Source organism: Pezoporus occidentalis, unplaced genomic scaffold (assembly GCF_034315485.1).
Source record: "Pezoporus occidentalis ecotype Australia unplaced genomic scaffold, CSIRO_AGI_Poc_V1 ctg261, whole genome shotgun sequence".
In the NCBI taxonomy this organism is placed as follows: Eukaryota; Metazoa; Chordata; class Aves; order Psittaciformes; family Psittacidae; genus Pezoporus; species Pezoporus occidentalis.
Genome location: NW_026914513.1, coordinates 478,089 through 491,293, shown reverse-complemented (window position 1 = coordinate 491,293; position 13,205 = coordinate 478,089).

Here is a 13,205-nt window from a genome sequence, read left to right as displayed (position 1 = left end):
TATATTTATTTAGGTTCCATAGTCAAGCACTTGAAACTTAAGAATGCCAGATGTACCCACTACGAGCACAGTGAGATATATTCTCTACCCCAGAAAACTTACGAATCAAATTAGCACAAGAGGAACCATCTGCTATGGGGATAGGATAGGAAGACAAAAATAACAGTGACCAGGACAAGTTGCATAAACTAGGTATGAGCACAAAGAGAAAATGAGTGATTGCCCTTATTTTCTTCTAAGTGGTTTCAGGAGACCTCTTGGCCCCGGTGCAGTGGGCATTCCTGGCATAGTATTCTGTACATTGCCCATATCCCTGGATCTTCTGAAATAGCATCATCAGGAACTGTGCCTGTAGGGACTCAGACATGCCTTCCTTAAATACCTGTTTACAGATACACTCCCGGTGGGAGAAATTTACAGTATTGAGAGTTCTTCTAACAAAAGTGCCACAAGTTAAAAAAGGACATTTCATGGTACAGCACATGAATCCAGGGTGAGGGTAGCCCACCCTGAGCCTACTGGTCTGAAAAGCCAGTGACTTGCAGCACAGATCCTGCAGTGAGTGGCCTCACATCACTGCAAGCTGGCACATGCTTAGGTTATTCTTCTTCGCAATGACTTCATTTTGAGTGTTATTTTCAGAGGCAGATCTCTGAGCATGGGTGTATGCACATGATAATGAATATTGTATGCAGAGCTGTGATCCCATTCTTTGGGTCTTTGTGTGCAAGTACCTCCCGCTGTCTCTGGTGACAGAGGATGACATTGACATGCCTAGAACTATAAAAGGGATATTTTAGACACTGAGGACAGAGAAAAGAGAATATGAAATAAGATTAGGTTCTCAATTCTTTCTCCTTACCAGTTGTTCCACCAGAACCTCTAATGCAACTCCTGATCCCTTTGTGATGTCTGTATTTCTATGCTCATGCACAAACATCTTGACAATGGGAATGTAAAACCAGATAGTAACATGATTTCATCTCCCTCTGGCTCGACTGGATGACAGCCACTCTTTCGTCCCAAATGCATCTTTCTCCAGCAGGCTCAGCAGAGTGTCCCAAGGTCTTTGTGCTGCTGGTTTCTGATGAAGGCTCTGATGAAACAGTAGACTACTGTAGGAATTACTGGTTCATCTATCCATCTACTGATTTTAGTTTCAGACCTGTGTCTTTACTGTAGGACCTATGGATATTTCCCAGTTTCCAGATCCATGTGTGCACTCTTCCTGCTTTCCAGACCTGGGTTCAGTAAAGATTTAGACATGCACTAGCCTCCTGCCCCAGCACCCCAAATTCCAGAAGTCTGAATGAGCTGGCCAAAGGGGAGCAGTAACACACTTTGCTTGCTTTTCTAACTGAAAGGAGAACGGATCTGCAGGGCTCACCAAAGTGCCAGCTTTCATGGCCAATGCTACCTTAGCAGCATGCAGTCATGAGCACTTCATACTCCAGTGCAATTTTTTCTCAGTTTCTGGTGCATCAGATGATTCATAACACAGGGGAGAAGAATAACTAGATATAAACAGCAACTCTCACCATGCTCCTATTAATCATCTCAGAGTATTATTGTCCCACCACATTCCTCCCACTAGCTGATACCCCTCCAGAGTGCTCATGTCCCATATGCTACTGCAGCAAAGGGTGGCTAAACACACACACAGCCATGCCCCTGCATGTTTGCAGTCCTCCCAATAACCAGTGATTCTCCCTTTGTTCCCCCTGGAATCTCAGCAATCCACTCCCCACCCACATGCCTGCCATCTGCTTCAGGCTTTTTGGTGCTGTCACTGTACCCGTGTGAGAACAACTGCACGCAGCTCATCCTCATAAGCAATGTCATATGTTGCTTTCTCTCCAGTCTACAAGGAGGAACTGTGAGAAGGATATGGAGATCTTTTCTGGTTTCTGAGAGTTTTCAAAATATATCTTTTCTGTAATGACATAACACAGAAATTTTCTGTCTTGAAAAATGCTCTTGTTCTTCCCTCCTACACATGCTTCAAAACACACCCCTTGCCCTGATCTTTATTTGGAGAATGCCATCTATTGTTAGTACTCTTTGGTATTGTTAGTAGGAATTGTTACAGTGTTTTCTAAGTATTTTTATTCTAGTAGGTGGAAAAAAACCACTACTTCTCTTTTTGAACTGTTTGCTTTTCTAAGCCATCGGCATAAGTCAAATGTGAAATGTGTAAAAAAGGTGGAAGACCATACATGTGTGTGGTTTATGAAAGTGGAGTCTAGTGGGTGAGAGAAAGAAATTGTGTAAATAGAAATGTATGGACTTATCTTCTTTAGGCTGTTTCCTGTATGTAAATGCATGTTCCTTGGCCTCCGCAAGAGCAGGCAGGTACATACTGTGCCATTGGCACTAGAAGGTTCTTTGGAAACTTTCAATTATACTCGTGATTTCAACTCAAGATAACAAATGGATAGCTCCTTTCTGTACATGGGTGATTTTTCTCAATCTTAATCCAGAATAGTTTTAAAATCATCTGTAACCTAAATCTTGACTGGTCTAGGCAGTACTATTTGTTTTCAAAATGTCATTAGTTTAATGAGGGAATTTTCTATGTTTGGCATAAAAGTGGAGAAAGACAAGTTCTCAATGCAGGTATAATGGAGCTCACCTGTGATACTTTCCATTACATCAGTCACTGGGAAACTGCACATAGCGAAAGGCTACGTAGTTGTCACTGCTGAAACGGAATGTGGGTGAGGGAAAGGAAGAAATAGCTTTCTTTTTAAACATGCATCATAGTTTGACTGGCTAAAATGGCTTTTTAAAAATATTCGGAATAATTCCCATCCTCCTGAGGCTAAATTAGAGGAATTGCTAAGAAAATTAGTCTGAAAATTCAGAACTGAAATTGCAAATTGAATAGAATATCTCCTGGAGACTTCACAATTAGTGTTAATAATATATTTGCCACTGCTTTCTATCTACGTCAAAGAAAAGGGGGAAAAATAGAAGGCTAAAGACTTTTGTATGTAACAATGTTGTGATTTCTCTCCCAGCTGCCGGCAAAAGTCGCGCTTTGAATTTTGGCTGATAATTCAACTGAGAGAATATCAAAGCAGCTTATAGATTAGCAGAAGAACAGTAACATGAATAGTAACAGAGACTAAACAAAACAACAGAAGGAGAAAATGCAAGATCTCCTTAGGAAAATACTGTGCTTCTCACTGGTGATCAGTGAAGTCCCCCAGGTACAACCAGTCCTCCTCTTACCTTTGCAGCCACTACACCCAGGAACCACAAGCTTCAGGAAAGTGAAACAAGATGTGAACTGGGCAGACCATTTCTAGCAATGCTTGGAAATGGAGCTTTCTGTGAGCTCTGAACTTCCATTGCAAAGCAGCAAAACATTTTGTTATCCTTTTGTGGTGCCTCTTCAGTATACACTTGTGATGTTCTATACCTATCTTGAAACCTGCCTTCTGTATTTATTAATTTATGCCTGAATTTTTGCTTACACCATCCTCATCCAGCACCCAAAATAAGTTCACTATTGGATTATATAGATCATGTCCTCATGGATCCCTTGCCAAGAGTCTTCAGCTGCAACTGTTTGTGAGAATTTTCCCTGTGGAGATGCTCTATCCTGCATGGGAGGGGGGAAGGGTGGAAAGATAATGTAATATATTTCCACTTTTGCTGCTTTTGAACCCATTGATCATCTTTAAAACAAGTGATACTTTTTTTTTTTATTTTAGATAAGTTGGCAATGTCCAGAAAAGAAGATGCATTTATGATAAACTTGGAGATGCTAGAGACATGAGGGAATTACCAGTCCCTGAGACTATCTCTTGAGGCAGCATTCTTAAAAACAAACAAAACCAAATAAACAAATTGGTGATATTTCCTTTACTTTCCTTTCTAGAGGCAAAAAGAGTCAACAGGATACCTGGGCTGTTTTGAGCTCGTGCCTAATATGGGAAAAATCAGAAAGCTCCAGAGGTTTCACTACAGCAGTTTTCTCTCAGCTCTAATCAGTAAGAATGAGGAAAGAATATATGCCTTCGCCATAGTCTGCTGGGTCCATCATTTTTCTTTGTTAGCAAAATACAGTATCTGTGTTCATAGTAAAAGAATGCAGCCAACAAATCCTAGACATACCATATATTTCATGGGTTTAGCAACCCGTAAAAGTTGAGAGTAGCATCTGATTTATCTTGGCAAATGGCTCCAGCTGTTCTCAGGAGCATATTTTTTTAATCAAAGGAGGTGTTTCCTCAATTAGGTTTTGATTTGATTCTCTTTACTCAGGGATATATTTGTAAAATAGTATGTACTTTATAAAAACATTTTGAATGCTCTGATAATGCAGTGTGGTGTGACTTCCCTGTAATCACTGTTTCTGTCCCAAGGAAACTAACCTGATAGCAAGTAATTGCTGGATTATCAAACAGTGCACAAGCTCATTTTCTGGCCTAAGCAAGTATTAGAGTTTCACAAACGTTCAGCCACATACATTATTCTACCACACTAACCTGTTACTAAAGAAACCACTGGGGAATGGACAGATGACCCACAGACAGACATACTTTCCTGTCTGATCTAGGATTTGACTTGCTCGCTGCCTATGGTGTTGCTGCTTTCAGCGGTGAATTCAATGAATGTCTGGCCCCTATCTCTCACAATATTTTGATGAAGGGATGACAAGTGATGATGTTATACAATACTTGATATTCAGCTTGGGTTAGTTTTAAGTAGTGAAGTCAATCTTTACTCATCTTCAACCACCCAGCACAGCTCTTTTACAGCACCTCTTTGAGAATTCTCCTACCAACTTTCCTTTCTGTCTCTGAAGCCTAAATCCTGATATGACACAGAGGTGAAAAATCTTCAGGCTAGTCTCCATTGGAAAAAAAACAAAACTATTGGTCTTCATAGGCCTTCATAAATCCCTAGATGACCTTATTTCTTCCAGAAAAGAAATCTTTAAAAGAGGAGCATGACAGATACATATCTTTGATTGGTTAATACCTAATTTTAAGTATTAGGTGAATCTATTGGAAAGACACAACAGAATTTTTTAGGGGGATTTTTTTCTCCCAGTGGTTTGACAAAACTGAGGTTTTTTACTGGTACATATGGCTTTCATTAAAATATTTGTAGAAGATGTTGAAACATGTTGTTCTTACCTCTTTGCAACAGCTTTTATGTCACACTGCTATTTTATATAAATGCAAAATGAAGTAGAATTAAGTCCAAAGGAAACAATTTTCCCTTAGTGTTTGAACATTTCTCTCCATGAAAAAAAATCTGTGATGGTCACTTTTATTTATGATTCAGAGTAAAACCAGATTTTGAAGCCCTGCAGCTTTCCTGAGGACAGGATGTCTGGTTTCTGACTGCCCCTACTTTTGGTGGAGCCATGAGACAGACAGCAATGACTATTATGGCACAGAAATGGGACCAAAGGGATCCAGCACATGACATGGCCTGAGGTCTCTGCTCAGTATAAATCATCCAAATGCAACAAAAGCTCCATTCGGAATCTTTCATAGAAAACTCCCTTTTAACCCATTCTAGTTGCTTTTTCTTTTCCAATTTATAGTTTTGTTTCTCTTTTTCTGTTCCAGGGATTTATTTTCACAATCTTGGCTTGCTCTTTGTTTCCTCTCTCTCAAATGCTCCAGTGAGTGTAATGCTCTCTGTAGGTGGTCCTTATGTAGGTTAGAGAACAAGGAGGAATGCTTTGCCCTTGCTTAGAGGTGGGTAAACTGCCTGAAATTTCTTCACAGGAGACATATTCAAATCCCTGCAGGAAGGTGGGAACACGCATGGTACAAGGCTAGCCTATTTCATGGTTTATGACTTTTATCAGTATGTAAATGAAAGACAGCAAGTGGCTCTTTTGAACATTCACAGTAAACGTGTCATTTGGTCACATTATCAAAAAACAAGCAACGAAAGATGGGAACATGGTGGAGAGTCAGAGTCAGGGATGCTACTAGCATATGAACTGACTCGTCTTAACCTTTACTCAGGGCTGCGTTGCAGACTTACTTTTTGACCCAAGGGAAGTCATTCACACATGTTTTCAAATGAGCAGTTAATATCAGCAGCCCAGTTTAAAACACTGTGAGAGGGACTCTGCACATTGGAGATGTCCAGATGTGGGGTGGTCATATATACACTATTTACAGCTTGGAGAAAGTAACAGCAGAGTCTAAGACATGTTACCTCTGGACTGCATTGGATATCCATGTCAGGATGAAATGTGTCTTTCTCAGAAATGCCTGTTTCTGTCCCCAGCCTACATCTGCCCTGTGGCATTTTGTTTGATGCAGCTGCTGAATGCTTTCAAATCCCTTAACCTCAGATGACACCTGAATTTTGGAAGCATAACAATTTTCTCATGATCTAGTACATGGATCTTGCAAAAATTTTGAATGGGACAGCCTGGCACTTTTTTTTTCCAGAGAGAAAATGTTCTCTTAGGATTGTGTGTTTCTGCTTCATGATTTTTAAGGCTGAGGGCCAAAGGGAAAAAAAAAACAAACCCCCAAACAAAGTGATAAAGATGCTATTAGGAAATAGGTACTGTTAAGGGCCTGAATTATTTTGCTGTTCCTTTCAGAACATGATTGGCTAGGGAAAAGTGGCCTTGGTTTTAGAATTAGAGCAGAGGTCAGGTAGGACCAGCATCTTGTGTATCTTACTAATGGAGATGTTCAGCCTGGCAGTTTCAGTGCCTCCCCAGTTGCTATTTCTTGTATTTATGCACAGCTGTAAAACTGGTACAGATCTCAAGTAATGAACCAGAATCCCTAAAAACTGTAAGGTGTCAGAGCAGAGAAACAGAAAATAGAAAGCCTCAGACAACACTCCCTACCCATTCTATCTTTCCTATGAATTACTGGAGAAGGCTAAAAATCTTGAAAAGATTAAAGAGAAACTTCTTAGCTTTCAAAAAGCAATCCAGTGTACTAATGTGCATCCCAGGCCAAATTCAGCCCCATGTAAGGTGACTGGAATACTCATGAAGTCAGGAAATTCATGCAGTCAGGTTTGTGCCTTAATTTGACTTCATATATTATATGGGGGAGCTCATATGGTTTCCTTGGACTGAAAATACAGTTTTCAACCAGGATGTGATACATCTCTTAAAAATAATATATGAGTTGCCTGTGATAGAATCTCAGCTACACCAAATGGAGCTTTACGCAGCACTCAAAAGCAAAAGAATAAAGAACTGCTACAGCCCTAACACAAGCTGAGATGAACAGGGTACGTATATGACTTCTGGTTTGAATTCAGCAGGCTTCTCTATTCTAAAAGAACAAATGGATCTTGCTTCCCCAAGCATATGGCAGCAACACATGCAATTTACATCCCATATGGGTTTTCTTTCAGGCAACTGTCAGACTATAAACTGTCACAAGAAATTGCTTTAGATCCCCATTATATAGTGCAGACACTTAGCATTCCCCTTTGTAGCACTGTCCATAGCTCCAAGAGAGGTGCTTTTAATATAACTGTTGTTTGTGCTGCATTAGGACCTGAAAGTTAGGGAGCACTGCAATGCCTCTGCCATCATACTGTGAAAAATGCAGGACTACTTCAGATGTCCATGGTCTAATTTAGCAGCAGATGAAACCAGTTGGCGTGACACATAATGAGGAAGAATAGGACAGGAAAAACAACACTGTATGGTTATTGCATATCACATTTTATCACTTGGTCTCAAATCGCTTGGTAAACAGGGTAAGCAAAATCATTCCTGTTTCAAAGATGAGGAAACAGAGGCACAAGCAGGTGACTTTTCAAAGCATGCCAAAGCTGTGGCATCAAAACTTAAATCACAGACCAGCTATTTATATACTTACTCACAGTGCCTTCTCATCGATTACTTTGATCCTGTTTAAGCAAATCAGACAATAACTATGAACAGTTCAGTCGTACACCTGTAAATGTGTGGGAAAAAAAATACACAGAATAGGCCTTCTTATTTCTTTGGCTGCCTGCATAAACGTGCTTACTGGCACTGATGTGTAGGCAGCACGGTAAAAATGCTTAGCAAAATGATCAGATGCAGATTTTAAAGACTAGTATCAGAAAGGCCTTCCTCCCACAATGAAGAAATCATGCATTTACTTGTTGGGAAACTAAATATCCAGGCAAATGAGGGTAGAATTTCTGGCATAGAGGAAGATGAAAATCAACAAGGCTTTAAAATGAATGAACAGATAGAAACCTGGAAAGGAAACAGAATATTTGTGCCTGATGTAATTATACAGAAGACAGCAGCAGTAAAGGATAAACCAGGGAAGGAAATCACTTTATCAGTACACATTCATTAGGTTGAAGTGGCCTAGAGGAAGGAAGGCCAAGAGGAGGAAGGATTCATGAATTGCCATCACAGTTGATGTGCCAACATTATGTTGGGCACAAAAAGTAACTCAAGCTGTAAGAATTCATCTTAGAGTGGGCCTGAAAGACAAGAAGAGTGGTCAGTGGGAGACCACTGAGGTCAAGGAGAATGGTGACAACTAAGGAAGGGGAGTAAGATGCAAAAGATATTGAAATTTTAGCTCAATAATGTGACTTTCAAGTTAATGAGTCACTCTTACATGCACATAAGAGCATGTAGTTGGGATGCAAAGAAGATGACCAATGTACTATGGCTTGCTCTTTTCACAGGAAGAAAGAAGAACAGAAGAAGCGATGACAAGAAACAAAGGAATAAGCAGAGAAAGAGGTCTTGAGAAGGGCAGAACTGCCAAAGCCAAAGAAAGAAAAGATTTCAGTAATGATGTAATACTGATTACACTATAGCCAGTTAGGAGGCTTAGGACTTAGGAAAGATATGGACTGGCAGTTGGGAAGGAGGAGATGGCATGTAGCATATGTGCCACCCACCAAGAAATGCATGAGCACTGGGCCAATGTTTGTCCCATTTCACTTACCCTTGCACAGGAGCAATTTTAATTGTACGGTAAAACCCTTGTCTTGAGGGATATTACTTCTTTCCACAAGCCAAGGTCCTATCTCATCTTTCCACCATCCCAACAGTGCCACCATTGTTAATACAGCTGACTTGGCACCATAGTGCCGAAACACCCAAGTAATTGTAATGTGGAAACCCAAGTATTTCACTGCACACCACGTAGCTGGTCTCCAGTCAGTAATTTGCCTGCAATACTAGCCCCTTCGCAAAAATGTGCAAAATCTGGAGAACTCAGTCAGGATAAGAGCATGCTCAGTGCAACCCTCTGAAGTTCCTTCAGTCATTAATCTGAGGGGTTTTTTTTACCTCTTCTAGTTATCTTGGCCCTTTTTATGAAGACTGTATATTAAGTCAACCTAAGCTTCACCTTTAAGTTTGCATGCAGCAAATTTTTGATGCATGTTTTGAATAAACTTTTTTTTAGTTCACTCAGGCAATGATTTCCCTGGTGCCAAACACCCTGCTCTCCACAGGAAGCTTTCTGTTTACTTGAGTGAGCCAGGTCAAGCCACAGTCAAAGCCTCATTCCTAAAAGGCTCACACTGGGCTATCAACCTGGTAATGACATGAGGAAAGCAAGCCTAGTGCTCAGACACAGTAATCGCTCAACAGTCCATGAGAGAAATATTCACAATGTATAGTAAGCAGCAAGTACAAGGAGACTGGAAAGTCCAGAAAGACAAACCTTGTTCTTCGATGGAGACCTCTAAATGACTTATCTCTGCCTTCGTCTAGACTGGACTTAACCTTATGAATTCAAGTAATTATTCTTTGCCCTGACTCTTGTCTGAGTGGCTTCAGAGAGCCTTCTTCCCACTGTCTCCAGCAAGAGCAGTCCACAAGGACATTTCAGATCTTAATTGAAAGGGAAATGTTTGCCAAAGGTCAGTTCAAGTGGAAGAAAAGCCTCTTTCATTGTGGCTGGGGGGAGAGCAGAGCAAATTAAATATCTCAAGGGAGGAATGGAAAGCCTTTGTGATTTATTTGTTAGGAGACAAGTGGGAACCAATGAATTTTCCCCTTCTTATTTGTTTTTGCCCAGCCTTTACAAACTCAACATATTTCTAGCAAGGATATACATTATAGAATCATAGAATCATAGAATCGTTAGGGTTGGAAAGGACCTTAAGATCATCTAGTTCCACCCCCCTGCTGTGGGCAGGGACACCTCACGCTAAATCATATCACCCAAGACCTCATCCAGCCTGGTCTTAAACACTGCCAGGGATGGAGCATTCACAACCTCCCTGGGCAACCCATTCCAGTGCCTCACCACCCTCACAGTAAAGAATTTCCTCCTTATATACAATCTAAACTTCCCCTGTTTAAGTTTAAACCCGTTACCCCTTGTCCTATCACTACAGTCTCTAATGAAGAGTCCCTCCCCAGCATCAACATTGTCTCAGTGCAATTCTCCAGATTGTCCTTTATTTCCTACACTTACATGTGCACATCATAGATCACACTGTTTATAACTTTGTGTGTATTAGTGCACAGGAATATTTAGATAAATGGTTGGAGTGGCTCATGTCCCCTGCTGATGACCACCAACCACTTTTTTATGCAAAATGGCATTCAGAGACCAGAAGAGCATCCCTCTTGGATTTCACCCGACATCACAGTGCCAAGACTGATGCAGAGGCTGAAGTTTAAGAAAAAAAAGGGTAGGAAAGGCAAAAGACATGCTGAAGGCCTCCCAAAGGTTCAAGGCAAATGCAGGAAATATAGATCATGAATGATTTTAGTGAGGTCTTCTGCCAAACTGGACATCTTCCTCTTTGCTGTGCAGACATTCCTCTGTAGACCCAGACATCTCTGGCAGTTCTCATTCTGCTCCAAAATTTTCCATCTTAGATAAATGTAGGATCACTTCTTTCTTATTTTGTGGTTACAGACAATACATGACATAAATGGAGCAACACATTGTATTCATTATTTAAGAGTGCTTAGTTATGGTGTTTTTTTTCCCTTGAAAAAATCATTTCAAGGCTTTGTTCTGCACTGTATTACACTCCTGTGTCCTGGGAAGCTGAGAGATGCATCTGGATTCTGCGACTGAGAGATGGGAACCAGCAGAGGAGGAACAGTCAGTCCATTTCGCAGATGATTTTGATAATTCTGGCCATGCTGAGAGTCTCTGAACAAAAAAACAAACCCAAAACCAGAAAGAAGATCCTGGCTAAAGGACAGTCCTCTGACAAGCACCTCAGTGACTGCATTGGAGGTGGCTCCAGAATGGTCAGACCTGGAGCCCAGGGTGTCACACAGTCACAGACTTGGATGCTTGGGAAGAAGGATCACCAAAGTTTGTAGGCTCTCAGCTTTCCGTCCCCTCAACAAGTGAATACCTGGATTAAAAGACACATGTTCTCTTCAGCAGCCTGCTGAAAAACTTGGGAGAAGCAAAACGTTTCTTAAAGAAAGATTGAGCTCTATCACAGGAGACTGACTTGGTAAAATGTTTAGATTGTGTCAGAACTGAACGTCAGAACTGCAGCAGAAAAAAAAAACAGGTTTTGCAGAGGTTTCATGGTTAAAACTGTTCTCCCACTTAAGCATGTGCTTAAACATGCCCCATGTCTGCTCCTGCAAACAGTCACTGTATTACAAGTTCATCGTGGCACTAGGCAACCAGGTATCTTTTTGAACAAGGGGTCTCCATCAACTGTTGGGAAAAGAGGACTGTTTCAAGGAAAGGCACTCTCTGACTGGGAGACAGTCCAGACATTTAGGATGTAAAGGCTATTCCAGTTAAACCATGCAAAACTAGAACTCAGCATTATTACCTTTTTTAGCTGCCTAGACTTTGAGGTAACAACCTACAAGGTCCTTCTTTGTTTCTTATAATGGTCTTTGACACCTGTTTTACACAGGCAGTGGTAATCTGGAGACAGATAGCATGTGCTAGCTTTCAGAGATACTGAGTGCTCAAGGTCCATGCAATTTATGTGAATTAATTTCTCCTGAAGGTCAGGTCCCATGTCTTTAAATTAGCCTGGCAACTCAGCAGGGCCCCAATTATTGTCATTTGCAACATACAGTGCTCAGAATAAACATGCTTATTCTCCTTCTGTCCACCTCAGCACTGGAGAAGCATAAGAAAACCCATCGTGGACCTGAGCATCAGCAGCAGGCACTGGGAAACAGCTGTCTATGACAGAATGGGACAAGTCCTGAAGGTTACACACGAAGCAGCTGCCCTGGCTAACTAGTGACAATCTCAAGGACTGCCTTCGTGGGAGGAGAGCTCCCATAGTGTTCTACATTGAAATAGGGGTGTTATGTCTAGCTGCAGAGATGGGAAAAAGGAACGGGTGACCTTCAGATGTAGTCAGAGCTAGCACCTTCAACCTGGCAATAACAGACTGCCCCCACAACTCAGAATCTATTCTGTCTTTACAAACCTCTCAGACAGATTGGTCTCACTGCTCTCTCAGAACATCAGAAAAAATGTTCCTTGTCAGAACCAGCTATTATCCTGCTATATGGATACCCAAAAGCAATGCGTGTGCGGAGGCTACAATACAGTCTTTCAGAGGAATTTATTTAACATGTTTTCCTGAGTCCTTAATTGCAGTGTTGTGAATCCTAGTTACTACCCTGAACAAATCAACAGTATTGCTGGAAGAATAACTATAATCTCCTGGTTTCCTTTTCCCAGGAAGACAACTAGTAAAATAAATAGTTCTGGTGTACTGCAAGTTCCTATAGCTGTTTTTGATTGCATTTTCCTCCCTAGTGCTACAATAAGAATTAAACTCTTGTCTCTGGTGCAGTTTTCAGATGCTCTCCTGCTGTGAAGGGATGCTCTGAAATGCCCAGTGATTCACAGCTCTGATATTTCATGTCTAACAGAATTATTTCTGGGTGAAATTGTTACCTTTCCTGAGAAAGAGACATTCATAAAGCTGGTAGGAGACAAATTATATGTGTCTACCCTTGTGTCTTCCACAGCACTTCTCAAAATCAAATTACTTGGCTACACTTTCAGAAATTCCTCCTATTGCAAGAATGTGTAAACAATTTAAAGTGAAACATGGGGTATCATAATTACAGAAAATACAGGATATTCAGGGTTACAAATGGATTTAAGAAAGACCCAGTTGTGTCACAGCATAGAGGAGTAAGAGAGGGGGATCTGAAAGTTCTTACTTCCTCCTTTTGTAGATCATACTATCTGTGGCTCTGCATTGTAGGATTATATGCCTATAAAAGATATGTATAGATCACCACATAAGGTGTG